This window comes from Tamandua tetradactyla, chromosome 4 (genome assembly GCF_023851605.1).
Source record: "Tamandua tetradactyla isolate mTamTet1 chromosome 4, mTamTet1.pri, whole genome shotgun sequence".
Lineage (NCBI taxonomy): Eukaryota > Metazoa > Chordata > Mammalia > Pilosa > Myrmecophagidae > Tamandua > Tamandua tetradactyla.
This window is the reverse complement of record NC_135330.1, coordinates 150,039,060-150,065,788: the sequence shown is the minus strand read 5'-3', so window position 1 is coordinate 150,065,788 and position 26,729 is coordinate 150,039,060.

The window sequence follows — 26,729 nt, the reverse complement described above, 5'->3', positions numbered from 1 at the left end:
AAATATAATACATTATTTTAATCAGCTCTATGTACTGATATATCATTTTACCAAGAGACCATTTAAGTGCATTTGCAATACAACAAAACTAAATAGAATCATAGACAATGGATTTATCAAGTACATTACAATCCACACAGTAATAGAATGATTAAAATTGAAAGATTCAATTAAAGTGCTTGGTTATGAAACTGGGAGCTAATAAGAAACTGAATAGGTGGCTTGAACAATCAAATGAATGTGTGTTAAAAATAATATGTATGGCAGTAAAGGGAAATCACCCTTTACTGACATTGTGGGAAAAGTAGAAAAAAAAAGATACGGAACAGAAGCAGGTAAACTACTCGCTATATCATTTTGTAAATTTTTTTCCCGGTTTCTGTTCTATCTGATCCTATGGTTCCTCTATTATGATTGGGAGGTCCAGAGAAAGAAGAGATACATCAGAACTGGAACAGCTTTTAAAAAGGGGAATTGAATAAGTTATGAGTTTACATTTCTATGAAATTCAAAGTGTCCAAATAAAGGCACCAACAAGAGGAAATGCTTATGGGTCAGGAACACCTCTGACAGCTGCAAATTCACGTGGCTGGCATCTGCTGGTCCTTGGTCTTGGGCTCTGTCACTTTCAACCTCTGTTCCTTTGGGGGAACACTTTGCTTCTCTGGGGCTTGTTTTCATCTCCGGGCTTACCTTGGCTCTCTCAAGGTTCTGGCTTGCTTAACATCTCATGGCAACATCCAAGCATCTCCAAACATTTGTGTTTCTATTTTCTGAAGCAACTGTTCTCCAAGCATCTACAGCTATTCTCTCTGTCAGCTCTGAGACTTCTGTTTTTTCTGTCATTTCTGATTCTATCCAAAATATTCCCTCTTTTAAAGGATTCCAGTTAACTAAGCAAGACCCACCTAGAATGGGTGGAGTCACAACTCCATCTAATCAAAACATTACACCCACAATTGGGCACTTCACATCTACCTGGGTATAATCTAATCAAAAGTTTACACCTGCAATGTTGAATCAGGATTAAAGGAAACGGCTATATACACAAGATTGAATCAGAATTAAAGGCATGGCTTTTCTAGAGTACATAATGTTTTCAAACTGGCACAGTGCAAGAGTGAAAATATAACATCAACTTGGTACTTCATAAGAAGTTGAGAAAAGAAGATTATCTCCTAGTTGTATTTAGAGATGTCCATATATGTGAAGGTCTTTTCATTCAATCCCCTTACTTTGCTTTAGGCTGAAGTTCCAGGAAAGGCCTGACAGGTCAAGAAGCTTTCAATCTGAAGTTATTTATGTGATGTGTCTTGATGATATGAGTAATACTTGTGGATGAAAACATGGAATGATTCTAATGCTGCTAAATTTTCTCATTCCAGTTTTCCAGGGTACACATACAAAAAAGACCCCTAGTGGGAGATATCATGCAATTACTGATCCTCAAGAGTGCCAAAGCTCACTGTATAATTATAATCATATATGTTAAACTATTGAGACATTTTCCCAGACAAAATAGGCAAAAAATATGTCTATATTCCCAGTCATCTTTCATAGTATCCTGTGTACTAATGCCTATGGAGAAACAATTTTTTCCTCTAAAGTACAATAATTAAAATAAAGAATACTGGCAAAAATAAGCCAATGTCAGTTCAAGTGACATTATATGTTCATATACCTACTTCTGATAGCTCTGATGTTTACCAAGGGTGTCTATGAGAAGCTCTTTGCCATATCCAAACTAAAGAATTGAGGCCTGGTATTGTATATATGACATTATCCAAAGGAACTCAATAATATTGTATCTAAAATAAATTCTCAAACTGCACATCAGAAGTTGAGCTTACCTAAAGATAAGGCCCATGAGAGCCTACAATCACGCACTATGAAAAGTACATATGAATTCATCTGCAAGAGACTTGAGATCCAGAATTAATCAAAGCTTGCTTTTGGATTAGTCCCCAATCCAGCACAATATCTGTTATATAGGCAAACACCACTCTTGTTTAGAAGACTGTAATCATTTAATTATTACATTGAATCATCCATTGATATTTTTCATAAAGTTCAAATTTCCATAATGAAATCAAGCAAGGTTTTCCTAGCTTGTGCATGATTATGAACACTCTTGTCCTTAATATTTAGTAAATTTAATGTTTCTTTAAAGCAATGTCTACAACTTGTTGGATTATATAAATCGTATTTGTATTTTATGTATTCCGTAAATAGTGCAGAAGATGCAGGGAAAATGATAATGAGTGGTTTTAAAACTAGAGTTAGGGTGGTACATGTTGTCTCTCTGTCAACATTGGACAGAACTCCTGGGATGAGCCGGGACCTGGCATCAAGGGGCTGAGAAAGCCTTCTTGACCAAAAGGAAGAAGAGAGAAATGAGATGAAATAAAGTTTCAGTGACTGAGAGATTTCAAACTAATATCCTAGAGGTTATTCTTTGCAGTGTATAGATATCCCCTTTTAGTTTTTGATGCATTGGAGTGGCTGGAGGGAAGTGTTTTACCTGAAACTGTTGAGCCATGTTCTAGTAGCCTTGAATATTGAAGATGATTGTATAAATTATAACTTTTATAATGTAACTATGTGATTGTGAAAACCTTGCTGCTCCTTTTATCCAGGGTATGGATAGATGAGTAAAAAAATATGGATAATATATAAGAAATAGGAGGAATCAGGGGTAAAATAAATTAGGCAGAAGGAAATGGTAGTGGTCCATGAGAGGGAGGAGTAATGGGCATGGGATGTATGAGTTTTTTCTCTTTTCTTTTTATTTCATTTTCTGGAGTGATGCAAATGTTCTAAAAATTGATCATGGTGATTAATACACAGTTATGTGATGATATTGTGGGCCATGGATTGTACACCATGTACGGACTATATGTGTGTGAAGATTTATATGTGTGTGAGGATTCATAATGAGCTATTTATAATTCAAAATTCCCTGGCAGCAGCCAAGGCAAGATTGTTTATTGACAGGTTAAACCTGGTGTAATTGGTAAGAGAGCCAGGCTCTGGAAATTTTGTGGGAGCTCTTCCACAAAGCACCTTGCACATATCTTGGTGTTCCAGTCCTTGAAGACAGAGCACATTCTGGATGACTATAGAGAAGACACTGGAAAGATATCCTCACAAGTCTCTGGACCCCTGATGCTTGCCTACACTTCTTCCTGCCCTGTCTTATACTTTTACATTTACTAATGCCTTACGTAAGGTGGGGAGGTGGCAATTCATGATATGATGCAAAGAATAAAATGCAAATAATCTGTAAATAGGAGTATAAGAATTGCATAACTTGTATAAACCTGGCTTTCTCTAACGCATGGTATTTCTTGTATCATTTCTTAACATGCGTTTCATGTTCCACCTGCCCGACTCACCCCAGCAATACAGCAAATTCCCTTATTATTGTATCAGCATACACTCTGATAACACTAAGTGTTAATGGTATGTTTTCATTAAGTTTTTTGCTTGAAAATAAAACACCAGTTTCCTTCAATACAGAGCATATTAATTTGCCTTTATTTAGTGCTCCTGCCAATTTGTTCATTATATTTTTCAGATACATAAATTACTATTATTTGATGTCACATTTGTCTCCTTTGGGGTTATATATTTTTTTTCGTCAACTTGATCTCTTTTCTGTTTATTAGAATTATTTTTTCATGAACTTTATTACCAGTTACATTCTTCATAGGCCCAAATCTTCTTTATAAGTCAAAAGTTTTTGTTTTATTCACATTGTTTGTGCAGGTCTCACTTCAAGCTGCCTCCTAATAATCCCTTATTTCATTTCAGATTATATTTTGTCATATTATTTTAGATATTAAATCATATCATTAATTTTAATCAATAGTTCCCCAAAGTTTATAATAATAATATTCTAATTTTCACATTTCCTTTAGCAAATTATTTCCAAAATTATAGATAAACGACTTGCATATTCTCTATAGGTGAGTTCAATTATTTTATGAAATACAGCCGATTGTAAAAAGCATACATTTAATACCAAACAATGTACATATTTTCTCTTTGATTATTGTTCTTTGAAATTCAACCTTCAAATTTATATTTAAAAACCTCTAATTGATTATATATATATATATATATATGTATATATATATATATATGCATCAAAGAAGTACAAATCTGTCATTTGGGGATGGAATTGGGTATTTCTTCATAGATCATTCACTACCAATGGTTAATAAAACAAGAGATGAATTTGGAAAGATATTCAGATAGTTGTTTCCTCCCTCCCTCCCTTCTTTTCATTCCTTATTTCTTAAAATACAAGAACTACATCTCTGAAGGAAATATTTGAATTAGAGGTAGAATTATGGCATGGGTTGGTAGATATTGAAATCACCTATTGACTCATACCTCATTTGGGCATATGATTTTTCCTCAGAAATTAATTAAAATATTGGTTAACAGAAATTAGGATTTCCGGCACATTATTACAGCATGTTTTTTTTTCCTTCATTTTTTTGACTCTTCATTGGATCCAATGTTTATATTATTGCTTTTTCTCAGTATTTAAAGGTGAAATTGACAAAAATATTTTATGAATCAATATCTATCCTTACGTTAACAGCACAGAAGTTTCATTAATAGTTAAAATGGACAAACAGTTGCATGGGTTCTCGTCATGGTTTCTCAACTGGCTGTAATGAACACAGACAAAACAAAGTTCCAACGGAGAAGTGAATGAATATGAATACTTATGTTTGAGAGGGAAGTTTCCGTTTTGAAGTATGAGTTTTACAATTTTTATCAGTTAGCTTACTACATAACAAAAAATTTCAAAGCCTAAAACAACAATCATTTATTTAATTCATGGTTTTCCAGGTTGGGTAACAGCTAGAATCAAATGGGAAGATCTGTTAATCTGGCCAAGGCTTGGATGACCCTGGCTGGACTTATTGCTTGGTGAGCGGCAGACTGGCTTGTCTATCATGTTTCTCCTGTGAAAACTCATCTCTGCTTCCTGTGGTCTCTCCACTTCAAGGAGGCTATCTTTTTTTCAGAATGCAGCCAAGGTAGTTACCAAGAGGAGAACAAAAACATGAAAGGCCTTTTGTAACACAAGCTCAAAGCAACAAAATATCGCGTCCACCTTTTTCTAATGGCTATATCAACTCACCATGCCAACCCAGACTGCAGAAATGGAGAAACAGATTTCTACAGTTAAAGGCAGGATTATACGTGAATGATTATACATGGGAGGGACTTGTAGTTATTTTCAAAATAGACTATATCACATATTATACTATATTTAAAAATAGCCTTTTGAAAGTATTGCAAATCAATACGATTTAAAAAATCATTGAATTAGTAAATCAATCAGACAAAATAAAAGAGATTTGGGAAGACATTCCTCTCCCAATAGTCAATTTTTCATACAAAAATGTCTTTTATGCATGCATGTCCCTAATGGCAACGTAGCCTAATTGTAGGAAAACGTTTTGGAGTAAATCAGTCATATGTCTAACCAAAAACTATCACACAGCAGTAAGCATTTTCAGAGTGGATGTTTTCATCAATCTTTTTTGTTGTTGTTTTTACTGATGTGCTTATATTGTGTTTAATTCAATCCCTAAAATGATAATTTTTATTTGCAGATAATAGTAGCCTACTTACTGGATAACTCAGAAAAGTATTAAATCAATTTTACAAGTTGAAAAGTAATATGATATTAGCAGACTGATATTATGACTAGTATAACACCTGCTCAAAAGTAGACTTCTCTTAAACTAAAAGACAGATCAAGATGTGTATTGCTATTATGGTTTTTCAAATTGCAAAGCATCAAAGTCTGATGGCAGATGTTATACCTACTGAGGAATTCAAGGACGTAGGTGAGGTAATACTGAAGTAACAGTGGAGTTTTTTACTCTGCATATGTGATACTTGATAGGATGAGATTTCAAAACTGCTACTTACCATCATTATCTTAGTGGCATAAAGGTGAACATTCTGATTGCGACTTAGCTTTCTGTCAATTACCTTACAAATCAAGAAAGTAAATGCAACTGTAAATGGATTTCCATGTATAATCCCTAGATTTAACTCTCACTTACATTTAAATATAAAATTTATTCAAGTTATAGCTCTCACTGCACCTACTAAATCCATGTGAAAATTTTAATGAGTAAATTCATAGATGAAGGAAATGGGAGACAAACTTGTGAAAACATTATTGATAATCCCCATGGTAAATAATTTTCATGGAAGAGTGAAAATTAGTTTCAGTTTGTGTTTGTCCTTTCAAATATTTTCAGAGAGATACCTGTCCTTTTAAATATTTTCAGAGAGATTTTTAAAATGCAGGGACTATATACCCAGAGGATTTCCGGACCTTGGAGAAACACGAATGCATAAATTTGATTACACCTTATATCCGTGGATGAGGGTGCAGTCCTGAAATAGGTATAAATTCTTAGTCAAAAGTTATTAAGGAAAAGTATGTAGAATCCAGAGCTATGCTAAAAGGGTCTCATCCTAATGTGTGAAAATCTGTTGATACATTTTTAAGCATTTCTTGATCTAGTTGATTTCATATTTGGTTCTTGAAAATAGCTGTGATAGGGGTATTTACACCATGGAAATAGAAAATTCTAAAAAGCAGGTTTTTAGGGGTGGAGAAAAGAGATACGGGGGATTTGGGTTTTGTTTTTTACACTTAATTATTTCTGAGTAATGAAAATGTTTTAAAATTGATCATGAGGACGTCTGCACAACTGTCATATTACAGTAGGCTAGTGAGTGTATACTTTAGATGGGTTGTATGGTGTGTGAATATATCTCAACAAAATTGCACTTGAAAAAAATAGCAGGCTTTTTTTTTCTTTAGAGACGTTTACGAAACATTTACCGGCATATCACTGATTGCAACCAAAACTTCTTAACACTTAAAAGGCTCTAAAACACTTTCCCTCAATTTTTGCTATTCCTCCATCTTTCTTGAATTATGATATGCCTTTTTAATTTAAAAATTTACAATCATAGTTTTATCCAAATGCAATAGTTCACCAATAAAAGTCACCAGCTTTCTGAATAAAGAAGGAAAACATAGAGAAATGGACCATGAAACAAGTGGCTTTAATATGATATCTATATCTCATATTAAAAATTAATCACATATGTCAAAGATAAACTTGGTGAGAATCATCTTCTCTTCATAAATATTTTATAATCTCTAACTTGTGTAGTTAAGTTATTGCTAGCCACACTGATGTAAAATTGTTTCAGATATACTTTTACCCATTTACTCTGCAAATTCACACAATCTCATGACACAAAAATGAATCACATATGTTTATATAAACATGTATAAAGGCTCCTAGTAGTATTGTATAGTGAAGGAAAAGAGACTTGAAATGTATATAACCAAAATCAAGTTTATAGTGAGTTTGCCAATGATCAACTGAAAAATGTATGCAGAGGATTTGTCTTTTTAATGAGTGTTTGGTTAAACAAAAGTGGTTTTTTTGCATATTTTTGTTTGCTTTTGTCTTTTGTGAAGACTATACTTGATAATACAGCATGTACTTTAATTTTAATGGAAAATTCAAAAATTAGAATGTATCAAAATCCCTGTGTTTGTGTAGCAAGCAAGGAGTAAGTGTATTTGAAAATTCCTATTTGATTTATGTCCAGGGTTTCAGTCTAAATTATGGACAGCTTACATCAAAAGCAGTAATTCATTAAGAGCAAATGTTAAGAGGGAATAGGAAATTTGAATGAAAGTATAATCAAACTTCTGGAATTTTGTTAAGTCAATTAATGAAGAAGAATGAATCATATGCTTTGTGACTAATTATATTACTTTTTTACTGAGTTTATTTGAAAAGTTGACATAAATAAAGAAAATATAAAATAAAAAGTAAAGTACTACGATAAAATAGTGGCAAATTGAATAATGATTGTGATCAACTCAGCATACTTAAGATTATTCATTCTATGAGATAATCTGAAATGCTCTTAAAATGTTACCACATATGTGAAAAACACTATACCAGCTATCCCAAACTGAAAGAAATCTATAAAAATTATATGGCATTGACAACAATGTACTATAATACCCCCCCATCAAATTTTCTAAACTAATAATAATTCAAAGAAAATTTTATCATGCAAAAGCAAAGATCAAATGACTTTTCAATGTCCATGGGTAAATTATATTATGGTGGATGAAGAGGCTATATAGCTAAAACATGAAGAATAAAACGTATTATATTGGAGTGACAGGAAATTAAATTTAAAACTATTTTGTTATTTTTCAGTATTATGTGGTATTTGTATGTTAATTAACTTTTAAAATTTGTGACTTTTACATTTTCTCTGATTATTGCTAAGTCAATATTCACTTTTCAACCTAATTAAATATATCCCCATATATATATATACACACACATATGCATGTATGAATATGTATTTTATTGTTTCTTAAGGAGGATTCCTCAAATTGTATAAGCATCAAAACTCGGTAACCTTAATCTACCTCTGCTCCCTGGAGAAATTCTCCCATCAGACAACCACATACTCCAGTCCTTAAATTAATCTTTTATTGTCCTAGCTTTCTGTTTAACATTCTTTTCTGCATAATATTCTCTACAGAATCCTATTGTTGCTCATGTCTCAAGAATTTACCTTCATACAGACAGTTGTACATTATATAACTTTAAAATTCAATTGGTGATTATTTTCATTTTCTGACACTTTTTGGTAATCTTTGAGTTCTTCTTCCAAATATGACAATTGTTTGGAATCATTTGGTGTGGCTATTCCTATAATCAAATGGTGATTCTCTGTCATTTTTATTATAGACACATCTAATCTTTAAGAATTTGCTTCTTTAGTAGTCTCTTGGATCCTGCTCACACAGAGTGAATAATTTCATTGGCTCTATGCACTCTTTCTTCTCATCTTTTCAAGATTTCTTTGCATGCTAGTCAGTTTCTGAATTAGTGTCAACTAATATATATCCATCTGTTCTTATCCACTCTTTAATATACATCAATTGTATAGTTCAGAACATAATTTTATCCCTTATATCTTTCAACTATCTTACAGCAACTACCACACTGCAACTTTCTGTACAAATGAAAACACTCCCACTTCACATCCAAACTGAGAGAAGCAACGTTCTCTCAGTTAATTTATCTATTCTTAAGTACAGATATTACACTGAATAAACAGTCCACCTCCTTCAATCTGGATATGGTTTGTTATGATAAGATTATATATAAATTAAATTGTAAAACAGGGAATAAAAAAAGAGAAAAGAACATTATATGTATATAGTAATATATACATATTATGGTTCAATACTTATTTCTTATCGTTTTATGATCAATAGTCTCTAGATAAAATTTCTTCTACTTTCTTTATTATATCATGTTCCATACACCATCCCACTGTAGTAGATATAGTGACACCAGTCCAAGAGGAGTCCTACTAGTGAAATGTGCATATGTCAAAACTATTTCCTCCCTGATATTCATAAATACACACTAAATACCAGTGAGGATTCTTTGTTTCCTTGTCTGTAAAGTGAGATTAGTATCAAATTAGAGCTAATGTCAAATAAACCCAGGAGCTACTTTTGTTTCCTCATACTACTGGACAACTAGCTGTATTTCTCTTTAAGGAAAACTTGGAGAAAGACAAACTATTCATTTATGTCGGTGTTGCAGGGACCTTTTTCACTTCAAGGAGTTCTGGGGCTTTGAATTGGCTTATGTCTGGGAATTGGATGACAGCACTTGATTTATTCTGCACTTTAAGGGTCACATTTTTAATTTTTATAATTTGGAACATTTTAAACATTCTCAAACATCCACAATAGTAAATGGAATTCATGTATCGAAACCCTACCTTCAAAATGTTATCAATTTATAAACAGTATATTTATCTAGATACAATCTCCTTTAATTATAGAATTCAAAGTATTCAATATTTGTGACTCCATGTTTGATTGTTTCTGGCATATGGCAGACCATCTCTTAGAAATCTCTTAGAAATATTAATACAGAATATTTCTCATTAATTTCTTATTAATTTAGCTACTTTTAATATCGTTCATTTTGCACCCTCCTTTGTTTGGTGACCATTTTGCTTATTTTATATTTGACCAAACGTAAAAATTTGAATAAATAAATATTTATATAGTTTCATCAAATATATGAAATATTTGTTTTTAACTCTATTATAGTCTTCTATTACTTGAATCATACATATTTAATAGTTATGCATTAAATATTTTACCCAATATTATATTACTGGACAAAATAAAATAAACACAAAAGAAAGAGTAAATTTCTCTGGAAATGAAACAAAATATAAACATATTTTCTCCCTATTTACATTCTTATATGTCATTAAAAGAAAAATGTAAGTTCTTAATGATTTAACTAGCATAGTTCGTATGTTCAGAAAGGTATAAAGAATTAAAGATTTATCAAATATGAGAAGAAAAAACTTATCCAGAAAACAGAGAGGATCATGACAATAGTAAATATCAGACATGTATAACAGTTTTTATCAAAACATTACTCAAATCTCTGAAATCAAACCAACCTTCCATTCCCAGAAAAAAAAAACAAATTGATTCACGTTAGTTTCTGATACATTGCTTGATTTAATTTGCTAACATACCTGAGACATGTGCATATAAGTTCAAAGTGGTATTGGCAGTTCATTTCACTTTCTTAAATTTCACTTTATTGTAGAAAATATTTTATGAAAATTTGAGATCTGTCTTTAGAATGTATGATTGTGCCTCTAAAAACAGCTATAACTTTTTTAATAGAAATGTTTTAACTTCCAAGACTATATATTAATGGTTACAGGAATTTTTTGTTTCATTTCATTTTGGACAGATATATTAAATATTTTTCATGAACTTTATTTTTATCTAAATTTTAATAGAGGCAGTTTATTCTTTGTTGTCTTGTCACCTTAATGCCCATTTATATAGAAACTCCTCCCATATCATCTTAGGTTATATGTAATTCTTCCTCCCTTTAATCCCATCAAGCATTTCCATGAAAAATGGGTTATTCATTATGCTAATTATATAAACCAGCATCAGTGTGCTTGTATTAAGATACCATCAAGTTATGTTCTTTTCTGTTTGACGGGATGCCACATGCTGTTCTCCACAATATCATTGCTAGGCAAACACCGAAGGATCTTGCAAATAATAAGTGACCAATATTTTTATGTTTTCAGTACTTATCTGTTCAATACTTATATTTTAAATTATATCCTTTACCTATGATCATTAAGGTCTTTTTAATAAAATAATGAATTCCCATTTTACTTTCTCTTATATAAATATAATGGTATTTTTTTCTCTGATGAGAACTTATTCACAATTATATTCTCAAAGGTCCTTTAAATAATATTGGTAAACAATTCAAAGTTTCAAAACATGGTATAAAGGCCAATGATAAATATTAAAATAAAATAATTAAAATAATGGATTAATAAGTAATAACTTCAACCTCTGAAAAATTGTGAAAATGTATTTTTGCCATGTTTTTGTTCTTAAATGTGAAATATCTTCACTTGTGTTGATTTTTCTGAATTTCAAAAGAAAATAAGCAAACATTTTTGTATAAAGTGGGAGATAAACAGTAAAAAACAATGGTTCACATATTTTTAGAGTAGAATTCTATGATTTTTTTGTCACAAAATAATCTTTTCCTCTCAATAAAATAATATACTTCCTTATCAGAAGTAAAAACACTTGTCATGATTACTGAAAAACATAATCATGTGGAAAGATGCATGTAAGCCACATGTTGATTATTTCTTCTTTCTGGCTCATAGATAATACATTTAAAAATTGCATATTATTAATAAACAATTATAAAATCACTCTAATGAACATGTGATCCACTTGTAACAATGCAAAATATGATGTGATCATTAGTAAAACATGAAAAATAGGCAGTAAAATTAAAATATTGAAGAATTAGTACATATATTTCTTGAGGTAAACTGTGCTCTTCTAGTAATTATTTTATATTTTGTTCTCTTCTTTGATACAGCAAAAAAATTAGTAAAACTTAGTATTCAATTTTACTTAAAAAGGAGATTATTTTGCATTTTTCTTATCCATAAAGCTTTATATTTTTTGCATATCCTATTTATAGTTCAGAAAAATAAATCCCTATGTCTTAACAGTTTGTGATCCTGGGTCATTGCTAGATAAACAGACTTGTGATCATCAGTGGTTAATACTTTGGGGATGTGCTTTTAGTGGTTTTTAGTATGTACCTTGCCTAATCACAATTGTTATCAATTAAAAATAGATTAAAATGTAATCAGTGTTCCTACACTAACAAAATCTTAAATGCATAATGACACTTATATATTTAGACAAAATTTTAAGTGTACTTGCAAATATTAAACACTATATAGTTATATCATCCTCAGTTAATGTCAATAAAAATCAGAGTTGCCTATATTTTTAATCTTTATATCCCTTTTTTCTTTCTCCCTTGAGTCTAATAGATGCCTGTTTTTCTTTTTTACTCTAAAAAAAAAAAAACATTTTGCATTTGTTAAGGTCACCATGTACTTCCACCTTTCCAAATTCAGTGGCTATTTACAAGTCTCGTTTATTTTTCCATCCATCATGAAAATGCTCTTCACTTGACAATAGGGCATCACATTCTCGTGCTTTCCATGCTACCTCGCTGACCATTCCGTCTCAGTTCTCCTTGTTGGGTCTTCAAGATCATTAAATATCAGACAATGTCAGGGCTAAATTATTGTATCACTTCTATTTTCTGTGACCACAAGCTACCTGAATGAATGTTTTTATGGACTTTATATGACCTAAATATTCACTTTGCATCCAGATTCAGGCTGAGAACTGCCTACTGGATGCTAACAGATTCTTCAATCACAATATGTTTAAACTCATAAGATGTTCAAACATTTTATGTTTAAATTCAATTTAAATTCATAGTACTCCCACTATCAGTCTTTTTCTTCCTGATTCATCCCATCTTGGTGTCTGTAAATGGGAATCAAAACATGTCACATTTGGTTAACTACTGGGATTTAATACAGACATATGAGACATTTTGTCTTCTTTTTTTTAGAAAGTTGAAAATGACAAAAGAAATAAAGGATGACTAAGGAAAACAAAAATAATGTTAATTATAAATAATTATCATCATGATAGAAATAACTGGAAATTTATGTCAGGAAAATCCTCAGTTCAGTCTTAAACCTGTCAACAAAACAATGATAATAATGATAATAATAACTTAAGAGAAAAAATAAAATTAAATAGCATCTATTGATTATTTAATATACCACCAAACATTTTTTTTAAGCAAGTGGAAGAGGAGATTATATAATCTTTGAGTCAGCAAAATAACAAATGTAGACGCAGATACTATGTGTTTAACTAGGCCATTTGCGCTATCCTAAAATATGCAGAATGAGCTGTAATTTGAGAAACAAATTATTTCCTGAATACCAAATCAGGTATTTTACCACTCAGACATTATGTTTGGGCCAAAGGACAAATATATATATATATTTTATTTTCCCTAGTGGAGGACCATGACTTGGTAATTTCCAGAGGGTATGATTTGTACTCTCTCTCCCCATGAAGGCAGAAAACATATGGTTTTATGAGGAGACTTTTCACTTACTACTATTCCAAATAAAATAATGATCATTAGCCATTCAATAGACTTCCCATATATAAGATTCATAAAAAAGCCTAGCTAATGTGAGGCCTGAGACTTATGAAAGGATGAATAGCTCCTGGATTCTTACTCGTGGAAAGGTCACCAGGAGCATCTGTTAGCCTGAAAACACATTTAGAACATTTCTATGAATGTCAGTTTACACAATGGCCTATTCAGAGACCGTGACTAGGCTTTGCTCTTACACAATTACCAAAATGGCAGTCCCACTGTCTGCTGTACTCTTGGAAATAAAGCTTGATACTTTATGTCCATAAAACACTAAAAACACTTAAGTACTCAATCTTTCCTTACTAAGGCAGTCTATATAATGTATTAAATATATAAGTGGCTTGTAAGTGCCCTGATCCACTGCATCCAAGGGTATAATTAACAGCATTACTAAGGAATTTTTATGAGGCTATACAATAGACATTATGTTACCTACTTAAGAAAATGGGATTTTTACTGAGAAAGAAAGACTACACATATCTCTTAATTTATCAGAATGGTCAGCACATGGACACTAGAGATACTGGAAAGAATGATAGCTCAAGTTAGAGAAAGCTCCAGAGCAAAGCAAACAAATCCAACAAGTTCCACTTTTATTTTTAAAGAAAAATGCCTGCACTTTGTAGAATATATTTGAACATAGTATCCCTGTAGAAAGGAATAGATCATTATTGTGAAGCACCTGCTTAAAGAATTCAGGCTTTCAGAAAACTTTGGAAAGACAAGAAGTGAAACAAATATCTATGCAGACTCTGTAAAGCAAAAATGGTGTCATTAGTGGTTAGAATGTCCGCCTTTCATGTGGGAGACCGGGGTTCGATTCCCGGACCATGCACCCAAGAACAAAAGAAAAAAAAATGGTGTCATATTCAGAAAAAAAGCTAGCTGAATTTGGGAGTACACATATTTTCATTGCCATTTTACTGCAAATGAATCATGTGAGTTCAATAGAAACAAAATCTGATATTTGAAAACAAAGTCTGAATTGATAGTGTTTCTAGGAATATGCATGTATATGCACATTACAAATTATAAATGTCCTTTATAGTGTAGCCATTTTGAACAAGTTACATTTTTTGAAGAAAGTTATTTTTCTTTTTTAAATCTCTACTTGACTTCCATGACCTTGATACTTTATAAGAGCTTTTTTCAGGTACCTTGTGCAATATCTATCCATATAAGTTTTAGCCTTATACTTATCTAGGTAAGAAGCCATGGATTATTTTTGGAAAATATCATACTGATGATATGCCCTTCTCAGCACATCATGTTAGAGGACACACGACGTCTATATGCCCCGTTACCAGTGATATTAATCTTGACACCATTTAATGTGGTGTCAGCTAGGTTCTTCAATGCAAAGTTACAGTTTCATATTCAGCAAATATTTTGGAGGAGACACTTTTTGGCTATGAAAATTCACTATTTCTCCTTCAACTTTTGCTTACTATATTTAGCATTTATCTGATTATCTTGCCTGCAGAAAATATTACTGTCATGTTTTAATGTTTATTTATATTGCCAGTACCTTCTGTATTAGAGTTCTCTAGAGAAACAGAGCCAAGGGGAGAGATCTGTAAATACGAGAGTTATAAAGCTGACTCACACTATCAGAAGGATGCAATAGTCCAAAATCCGTCCAGCAGACTGTGAGGCTAGCATCACAAATGAAGTTCCTTAACAAACTCAATAGGAGAGGTTGGCTGGCTAAAGAAAAAGTGAAAATTCTCTCTTCTCCCTTAAAAGTCTTGTTTATTAGATTAAATATGGCTCACTGGCTCCTCTCCTTGCATAAGACAAACCTTTAGTTGGCTGTAGATGTAATTAGCCACAGATGCAATCAACTGACTAATGATTTAATAAACCAGCCTTCTGGTTTATCAACCAGGTATGAAATATCCTTGGCAGCAATGTTTAGGCCGGTGCTTGACCAACCAGACAACTGGGCACCCTTACCTGAGAAAGTAGACACCTGAACCTAACTGCCACACCTTCTATATTTATGAATTGAAGGTTTCTGAAAGAGTTTTCTTTTCTTCCCCATTTATTAATTTATTCACTTATTTATATTATTACAGACTTGATATTTATTTTATTTTTTTGTTATAATCCAAAGTATCATTTTTATTTGCTTTGTTGTTCAAATAATTCCAGCTCTAGCCATTGAAAGTTTTTCCAGTATAGCCTGGGAATGGGTCTTTCTCAGGGAAAAGACACATGCCAAGATTTATTCAGGATGGCTCTTGAATTTTCAAAATAGGTCTATATAACTTCCTACAACAACAAAAATTATCCTTTAAGGGCATGGCTACATTCAGTCATCTTACTGCCTTATAAGGTATGTGGATAAGGAGGAAGTGATGATGGCAGAATGCAAAAACTCATATATCCATTACTTAGGTGAGTGTTACATTCAGCCATATCAGATACCTCTGGATCATAAGAAGGTTAGAAGGTTCCATTTAATATCTTGATTAACAGTCAATTTTTAGAATGGCTTTTATAATGAAAGGTTCACTATTATCAGATCTCAGATATCCCAGAAAACCTGAAATATGGTACAGATTAGCTTCACTGGCTACCACCGTGTGGCCTGAGCCAGTGGAAAGTAACTTGAAGAAATGTCAGCAGTGGTAAAGCAGCACAGCCCAAAGAGGGGAACAAAATTCTGATGTAGTCAATTTGCCCATAGCAGGCAGGGACAATTCCTTGTACAACATAACTCCTATCACTGCAAGATAAACTGGCCAGCTTTTGGCAGATAAACATATCTGTCATACAGTAGCAAGTAGCCTTTGCAACATAAACATTTAATCTCTTACTTTCTAAGCAGTTTTGATTGTTAATGTTTCATAATGTTGGCTCCAGACGGTGATAGTGGTGACCTAGTTGGTCCAAGTTTGTCAGCAGCTTGACATCAGTCTCATCGGAAACTAGACCATTCCTAACGATAACGGCTGCAAGAATGATCCAGACAGACTGAACAGCAACTGTGATTGATTGCCTCCATTTATGACTCAAAAGAGGGGTGACTTTAATCTTAGGGACTCTAGTTTTCTAAGTCAAAGACCAAACATCTTGCAAGGGAAATACTGACTAGAGCTTTGAAAACAGACTTGAGTTCTGTCCACTGATTGGGGGGATTACTTCCAATAATTGGTTGTACATAGCTGGTCTTGAGGTTGAATAGCTGCAGTAGCCCAGTGGACACCATCAGTTTTATGCATAGTTAAAACATCAGTGAAACAGACCCATTTTAGAAAATTGTTATCACTCATGGTACCCACTGAGGCTTTGCCTTTTTATTTGCAGGAGAATGGAAGGTGACATTTCCCCTACAGTGATATCTGTCCTTCCTTTTTCATTTAAAACTAGGGCCCAGATGACCGCATTTTTTAACATGTCATTTCTATTTGACAAAAAAGGCATTTTGGCCTTTTGCCATCTTGTCAGTCATAGAGTCTGAGTTGACCAATGCCAAAATATGAATATCAGGAGTGAAAAACTTAATGCCCTAGTCAGTCAAATGTTCAGTTTTGATAAATCTTAGGAAAAATTAATGGATGTTTTGTACAAGGGATAGACCGGAAAGCCACATCAGGGAAGCAAGGACTCTAAACACTCAAAGGGGACATTTAGAAGCAGGATACCTTCCTTTCCAAGCGCTCCAAATCAGCAAAATCATCAATCACAAATTTGCAACATCTATCTCAGTGAGTCAAACGGTGCTCTAGACCTATTTAATGGTAAATGGCTGAAGGGACAGGAGTCTTTTCTCCTGAATGCCATAAGGATTGAGAATTGTGAATCTGCCTATATATTCTAAAGAATCTGTTTTGTATCAGAATAAGGCCCTTCAAATCTGTCAGGATTTTTAGTGACCCATGCTTGAGGATTTGTGATAACACCATAGTCAGGACAGTTGGCATTGAGGATTCTAAATCCAGACTTCCCCTCCTGTCACAGGTCTGGAAAGAATGGTAACTTTGTTGCCCGCATTATATGGAGACGTAACTCCTTTTACTGTGGGCAGAGGCGACACCCAGTTTCAACAGATGGGGTTTGGGCAGGGTTCACAGTGGGAGAGGAAGATAACATCACCTTATAAAAGGGTTCCATGTTCTGTTTTTGTCACCTCTATCCCTTAATGTATAATAGAAATAGATTTCTATATACTCAAATACACTTATTCCATAATTTCCAGAGGGAATAACCCCAATTAGGAGTAAACTACAGGTAGCACAGTGCTAAGAGATAAACTTCTCTGCCCTTTGTTACCAGTGAATGGGTCACTTTTAAAAGGATTGCATCTACCAGCTAATGTAAACAGTTTTTACTATAGAGATGATGTTCTGTTTGACAAATCAGTGATGCTTTATATTTGCTATAACCTGGCCTCTGGAGGATTTTAATACTTGCTTTTCCAGAAGCAAGGTCTATTAGTATCCCTACCTTGTCAACAAAAACAGTCAAGAATTGTGATGGGTTCAAGATTTTACCCTACTTTTAGGTTAACAGTAGCCCATCATAGTTTCATGGGTGCTGGAAGAAAACAAACAAAAATCTAATGCCAGAAGCAACGGACTTTATCACTCACGATACAGCAGGAGCATAATATTCAAGTTCACAGTGGTTCCTCTTGCTCTCCAAGTCCTACTGGGGATGATATAGAGATAGGCTAAGAAATCTCTACCTTCAGAAACACCAGTTTTTTTGAATGCAAGAAAACTTACCTGATCATTGTCCCAAGAAAGACATCATTTTTATTATACAAGAAAGCAAACAAATTTGAGCTCTACTGTGGGTAACTATCCCTAATGACCAAAACTATTTGTTAGGAAAACATCCTTGAAAAGAAAACCTCTCAGTCCCATTATACAGTAATAATAATAATAACAATAATAATAGTAATATAACAACAATATAAGAATGCATGTGAGACATGTAAAAACATGAGGAGCCAAAGGAAAATTGCCTTAAAAGAAGATCCATCTCAGGCAATGGCAGATTCCTCCCAAAGCAACCCATTAAGTGATCAAAGCAGAAGTACAAAGTTCAGAGAAACTTCTGACATGCCTTGAAAACTTTGGAACTCCCTCTGTTATTTGCCAAGGCTTTATCCAGTCTGTATCACTGTTCAACTTATTCCTTTTCCTGATCATGCTTCTCCCACTTCCCTTTGCAGATTGATTTCCTGATCAGCCTGTTATTTCCAAAGAACCCATCCTGTGACAGGCAAATTATTTCTGTCAATGCCCCTCCTCATTGATATAGGGTTCAAAGTCCATACCTGCTGTTCAATTGAGTCTATTACCACCATCCCTTTTATTTTCAATTTCTCAAAATTCTACTGTATCATTAACATCATGTTTCTCTTCCAGGTAATTTTCTCTTTGATTATAATATATATTTTTCACTCCTATTGGAGTTTTTTTGTTGCTATTAGTTTATAGAGGCAAAGAAAACAGTATGTATAGTTAAACTATTGTATTTTATTGGGAATTCCTGGCTTTTTATATATTTTAGTTTTAATTTTCTTTTATCAAAGTCTTCTTCCCCTGTCAATGTTATTCCACACAATAAAATAAACATGCTTTCTCAAAATGGGTCAGAATTAGAATCAGCGATTATATGAAATTTGTTTTTGTTTCCAATAAAAAAACATGTTTCAAGGCTACTTCTTCTTACAGTTTTTTGCAGATGAGCTCTGTGCATATTCTAAAATAAGTGAGTTTATTTTTGTATTTTGGTGGTTGTTTAATTTTATTTTGAGTGCCCTACTTGTGACAGTAGATTCCTCAGGCCATGCTTATTATTAGGAAGAAAAAGGCAGAAATCAGGAGAATCCTGCCTTTCTGAACCCTCCTGCTTCTCCTACTGCTGCCAGCGGCTTTCTCTGTTCCAAGAGTGGCATGAAATGCAAGTATGACAAACACCAGTACCCTGAAACTGTGACCCACAGAAATGCCACAAATCTGTGCTTTACCAGTGGCATTGTCCTTAAAAATGGATACTCCTTAATTCTGATTTTTGACTTTACATTTCAAAAGTGATGCCAATAGAGAAATGATACATTCTCTGAATTTTCATATTAAAATGATGTATAATGATTTTTTTTGCCAGACTAAAATATATTCTTTTAAAATAAGAGCTACAATGTATTTATAAATTAAAAAATCTTACATAACCTCAATTACAAACTGTGGTTCACACAGTCTGTAATCAGGGATACATAGGGACATATAGATATCTGTTAGGATGAGAGGATTAAAACCATGAGCATTAATTTAAATTCTTGCACAAATATCTCATTGATTCATTTGATAATTTCCTTATGGTAATTTTCAAGTTTTAATCTTTAAAAAAATATGTCTCAGAAAGTATCTTTACATGCATGTTCCGCATATATTAAATTTTCTTTCAAATGATCGTTGACTATAGAAACAAAATAGTAAATTAATGGATAAGAGAACGCATCAATACTACATGAAATATTTTACAGTTAAAATTCTATTAATTTCTTCAAACTACTATTTTCTATGCATAATAGCTGGGCTCTCACTTTTCATCTCCATTCAAATAAAAAATATGTTTCTGCTTACTAGTCTGTGGGTAGTAAATGCAGTTTTGCTTATGTTATTACCTGAAGGCTGAGGAACATTCTTTATCTTATTAAAATAAAACAGACCAAAATAAGAAATAATGCTTAGCTGAAATATTTTAGTTTGGAACATAAAGCTGAGATCTACATACTCTCCTGAAATAACAGTTGAAAAACAAATAATCAAAAAGTAACTGGCAAAACAGATTTATGAAGAGCCAAAATATTTTGACGATTCATGTATTTTTTTTGTCTTGTTACCAATGGGTCCAAGATTTATAATCAAGATATATATAGTTATAATTGTTCTTTAATTTATGGCTAAAAGAACAGGCAAAAATGCGTTTAGTTTTAGCTCAAGTTGAAATGTTAAAGCCGCAGGAATTCTCACATCATATATTTGCATTTGTGATCATAGTAAATACCATGAAAACCCTTTTATATCTGTTTGTTAAGTTCTAAGTAGGTCACTCTTCCAGAGTTCAGTGAAATTATCAGGTTTCCCTTAGAACAATGATTTGTTTTGAAAGTCAAATAGTAAATTACAGTCTCAGGAAAATTCCAAAGAGAAAATCTTATGCAAATAATCAGCATCATTTAAGTTCAATAAATAACACTGTGATAACCTAAAAAAAAGACTAAATGTCAAAGTGACAGGTAAGCTCTCTAGACACCTACACAATTCTTATTTTTAGCCATTCTAAAAGAGAAAAAACGTTGCTAAGATTAGGTTTCTTCTTCAGGCAACTTTCTTTTCCTGAATTAGTTGGATATTCCAGACCATTTCAAAATACATTTTAGGATTTTGTTCTTAGTGAGTTTCCTTTGTATTGCAAATTAGGATCCCTTAGTACAGAATACGTTTTTGTTAATTATTTACTCATCAGGAAGATTTTGCTAGGAGGTATTTGGTTATTGTGTTTGATTATGACATTTTTGTATATCCATTTATTTATATTTGATCCTTACTATATACTTCTACCTCTTGCACTTTGGGGTATATTTTCATTAACTTTGGTGAATTTTCTAGATTCCCATTAACACCTTCTAAACTTCCTTTCGTGCAATTCCATTTATTTATCACACAAAAAAATCTGCCAATATTAGAATTTCTCATTTTTTACTCTAAACCTTGCAGAAACCTACAAGGTATTAAAGAAAACAAAACCCTGGGAATTAAACAACAACAAAAGGACTTATAGTAGGACTTGGTGTCGAGTGCCTCATCCTAGAGAAGTAGAGGACGTAAAGCCTGGAGATAAGCATGTTTATCAACTCCTGTCCTCTGCAGACAGAATCATTGTGACTTCGGTCTCACACCTGAGTAATATTTGCTGCCTTACATTCTGGTTAGCACAGTCCCTAAAATAGTGGGTACACCTTATTTTTGCATTGAAGAAATCCTTTTATCTCGTATTACCTTCCTAAACAAACTTCCCTATACTCATGTTTAAGGAAGGGTCTTTATTGTTGGCATTCTCCATGCTGCCTTTCTTTTCTTATCTACTGCTTGGTTTCTGAGGGTGCTATTCTGGCCACTGTGCAATAATTTTTCTTGCAAGAACTTTAGCTTTACTGGGAAAAAGAAAACAATGCAAAAAGACTAAGAAAAAAAAACACCTTAAAAATAAAAATGCAGCTTTAAATGTAGAAACATGATTTATATCGCTTAACTAAATTATTTAGATCGGCTTTGTTATATGACCCTGATTATTTGTCTGTCAATAAAAAGATGGGATAATTTCATTAGACTACCAATTCTGATATTATTAATATCACATTAATGCTGATGATATGAAGGTGAGGAAATTTAAATTCCCTGTGGCATTCCTGAACAAGCAAAGCAAATATAGGGGGAGAAAAAAGATAGTTGTAAATCAAAGTGAAATAATTCTGAAATATGAGCTGGTACTGTAAGTGCTAGCTATTTAGAAAATGGAAAAACATATGTTGCATTTTTTTTTTACTCTGATGCATTCATATGCATACGTATACATTTATATGGTGACTATTTATTTCCTATATTTCCTCTGGCATTTTCCTTAAAGTATGTATTTCTGTCAGAACAATCACAATTTTTCTTAAGGAAAATATTACGGTTTAAAATCAACATTATAATTATGAAATTGTAGAATTATGTAATTAAATAAATGAAACAATAAATTGAAAAGTGAAAATAATAAAAATTATGCATATAGAAAATATTCTCAAATGTAAAAAATACAATCTTCATAAGAATCTGAAAAGCAATTGTGGCAGGTTGAATTACGTACCCCACAATTTAAAAAAAAGTTTTGATCTTAACTGAGGGTGTGAACTCATTATAAGGAGGGCTTTTGAAGATGTTTTTTTTAAGCTAAGGATTAAGTCAGCTGAATCAGGTTAGACTTTCATCCAGAATACCAGAGTCTTTACAAACTGAATGAAATTCGGTTACGGAGAGTGAAGACATAGCAAGAGCTGAAAGATGGAAGTCAGTGGAACTTGGAAGAGAAAGAAGACATCGCCATAAGAGAGAAAAGTCAAGGACCCAAGGATAGCTGGCAGCCAGCCACAGAATACTGCATTCTTTGGAGAGAAAGCATTGACTTGCTGATGCATTCAGTTTGGACTAGCCTCAAAACTATGAGCCGATAAATTCCTGTTGTTATGCTAACTCATCATATGGCATTTGTTTTACTAGTCAGAAAACTAAGATAATTGTTTAGAATGTGGGATGCTGTTACTGGCTTTAATGTATATTACCAGAGTCCTTTTATTAGGAGAACGAAATTCAGACAAAGAAAAAAGTCACTGGAAGAGTTGAAAGCTGGAAATCAATGAAGCTCAAAACAGAAAGAAGACATTGCCAAGTAAATTGGCAAGTGACAGAAAAGCCAAGGACCCAAGAATTGCTGGTACCCAGCCCCAGAGCAGCACACTCGCCAGGAAGAAAGCATCACCTTGCTAATGACTCTATTGGAGGTCTTCTAGCCTCCAACCCATGAGCTAAAACAGCCATGAAGAGTGTTACAAAATTATCTCAAGAAGTAATTAAGACCCACAAGAACTAGAAGTACACAATTGTAACAAATCTATTTTAATGATATTTTATAAGATTAAAGGGTGAAGTGAATATTAAATATTATGAAGAATAAGAGATGAATAAAAGAATAGTACGAAAAATAAGAGCCAAATTTGAAGAGACGCAATTAAAAGTTCCAGAGACATGAAATTCTATGCATAATTTCATCCTGGTAAATACTAATGATAAATAGAAAATTTATCAAGGCCACCTTATAGAAAACAGAGAAAATTGTCTCTTATAGTTTTATTTGAAGAATTCTTCCCATAACCAAATGCTAATGCCAGAAGATATTGAAAGTTGTCAAGAGAAAATAATTTTCAATACAAAATACCCTGAAAAATGAAATAAAAATTGAATACCATGTAAAAACAGTTTCAGATACTCAAGAAATGCATAGGAGATTCATATTGCTAATGAATTGGAAAAATTCAGATCATTACTACCATATAATTGGGATGGATAATATATTTAATGACTAAGTGATTTAATTTAGCTCTCAATATTCAATGTCTTTGAAGAATATCTGGTAAAGTTCTAAAAAGTGTCAAGCCTCATAATCATGTTCAAATTTATTAAGGGGAAATTTAAATGAGATTATTTAGGATAAGAAAAATAGGAAAAGGAAAGGAATTGTAGTTACCCTATGCCTAAAGGCCAATTTTGGATACAGAATTAGTTGGCCTCACCAGCTTTTTAAGGCTCCTAAAACTGAATATTAATCCATTCTATTTCAGTTTTATCTGCAGATTTTGTGATTATTATGACTGTAGCAGATTGACTAGCTCCAGAGGCCTTCTTTTTTCTTCTTCACTTTGGGAGGGACTGAATGGGAAACTGGGGACAAAAGTGTATTTCACGATTGTAATGTCAGATTATGTTAGAGGCATGAAGGGTACATCAAAAATTCCATGTGCCTTTTACATTTCTCAGCCACCCTTGCAGTTAAGTTGAAATAACATGATGGATGACAAGTGTGTCATGTTTAATCTGAGGTAGTTAAAAACTAGCATGTCTTAACTCTTTTTTCCCCTTCCCAGTGCTTATGGTGAACATGTTTTGGGATGGTTGGAGGAGCCATAAATGTGACCCATCCTGAAAGAACAGTAGAATAAAGATGTTTTGTATAATCCTCATATCTAACTAAAGTTGTTTTTTCACGCCAATGAATTGTATATACTTCAGTTGTGTTATGCTACTGAGATTTTTAGGAATTGTCTCTTGAAGTACTCTACATTAATTATCCTGAAGAATATAAACTTTTACCATATTAAATCTTAAAAATATGCCCCCAATTCTTTCACATTTATGAAAAATACATAAAAGTTAATTGTAACTTAAATTTACCAAGAGGGTGGGCCACGGTGACTTGGGGGCAGAGTTCTCGCCTGCCATACCACAGACACTGGTTCAATTCCTGGTGCCTGCCCATGCAAACAAACAAACAAAGAAGTTACCAAGAGTACTTCACCCTTTGTTTAACCTGCATATTACTTCTAAAGTTTTAAATATATTTGAAACATACATTGCATTTATAAGTATAACTTACTTAAACTGTAAATATTGTCATTTATACTTAAAAATAATTGACTAACATTTACTTTAAAATATTATACTTTTAAATGATTTATTAAATAATTACTTGTGTGCACTAAAGTACGTAACTATTAAATCGTCAGCTTAAAAATTTCCTACAACTCTCCACTGCCATGTCACAAGCACTCTTATCTAAGAATAGAATACTATTTACTAGCTCAGATGTCCCCCTCTCTTGTCCCACATGTCAGAACTAGCTCCCAAATGTAATCCTTATCCTGATGTCTTAACACTGTAAATGAGTCCTGGTTTTTAAAGCTTTATATAGATGTAATAACACAGTATATACTCTTGTGATGGGATTCTTTTCTGCACAGTTATTGTTGGAAAATATCCTGGTATCTTTCTAGGTAGCTTCAGTTTGCTCAATTTCTTTATTTATTTTTTTTCTTTTCAAACTATGTTTCTAAATTTAGTCATAGACACCAGGCTGAAACCAAAATACATCTATAGTAGTATAGTAAAAGTTCAATAATTTTTATTTTCATGACTATTGAGATAACACTTAAGGATTTTTACTGATCCTAAAAACTAGTATCTCCCCTTTGTAGGAATCTATCTTGAAGATGTGGCTCCTACAATAAAAAAAAATAAATAAACATGTATGAGTGATACATTACAAAATTTTTGTGGCTGCAAATGATTGGAAGCAACTAAATTCTCATATGTAGGAGATTATTGAAAAGCATAGCTTATATCCACATAATGTAGTCCTGTAAAACTGTTGAAACAAGAATGAGAAGAGTATACAAAAAGTATTAGAGCATAAAAGCATAAGGCTTTGCTAATACAAACTAAAACAAAAGCATATGCAGTCTAAAGACATTAAGAACTCTAAACATAATCTGAAATACTATTAGTAAGGTTATTTTCCATAGTAGTATTAATGTAGAGTTCTGAAAAAGCTTTCTACGTATTGTAGAGCGATGTCAAGAGGTAGTTTGCTCACTGTAGAGAAGTGTGATAGAAATATTCAATATGAGAAAGATAAGAGATCTCTGTTGCTCAATAGAAAATGGAAATTTCTATATAAATTCATGATTTTAACACACCTATACACGGAAACATACCTGTATTTTTGTGTGTGTATATATATATATATATATATATATATATATATATATATATATATATATGTATGTATATATATATATATACATACTTATGCAAATATGCATGTATGTTTAATAACTCTGTCTGTTGAATGGGCCTAGAAACAATGAGCATACCCAGACCCTGTTTTGAATTTCTAGACACCACGACCTACTAAAAATAAACAAAGCACCTTGGAGAAATAGTTGATGAGCTCAGGGCTGAGGCAAAGAAAGCATAAGCTGCAATCACAACATCCTTTTGTGTCAGAAAGTAAACAATGCTCGGAGATTCATGGGTTAATTTTAAAACAAAACCTGAACTAAATTGAAGGTGATCTCACAACCAAATCTAAGACAAAATATCAAAATAAATAATGGCAATCTAGAATTACAATCCACTGGACAAAAAAGAACACATACAGACAATGTCTGATACATGAGAGATATATGGTATAGATGCATAGAGAATAATGAATAGAGAGAGATGGCACAGAAATATACACTCATACATGTAGATAAGAGAGAAAAGATAGTGCTCAATTACAGTAGAATAACCACTAAAATAAATGTTTAGAAAATAGTGTTAAGAATCACTTTTTTGAAACCATGGTATTAATAATTAGTCA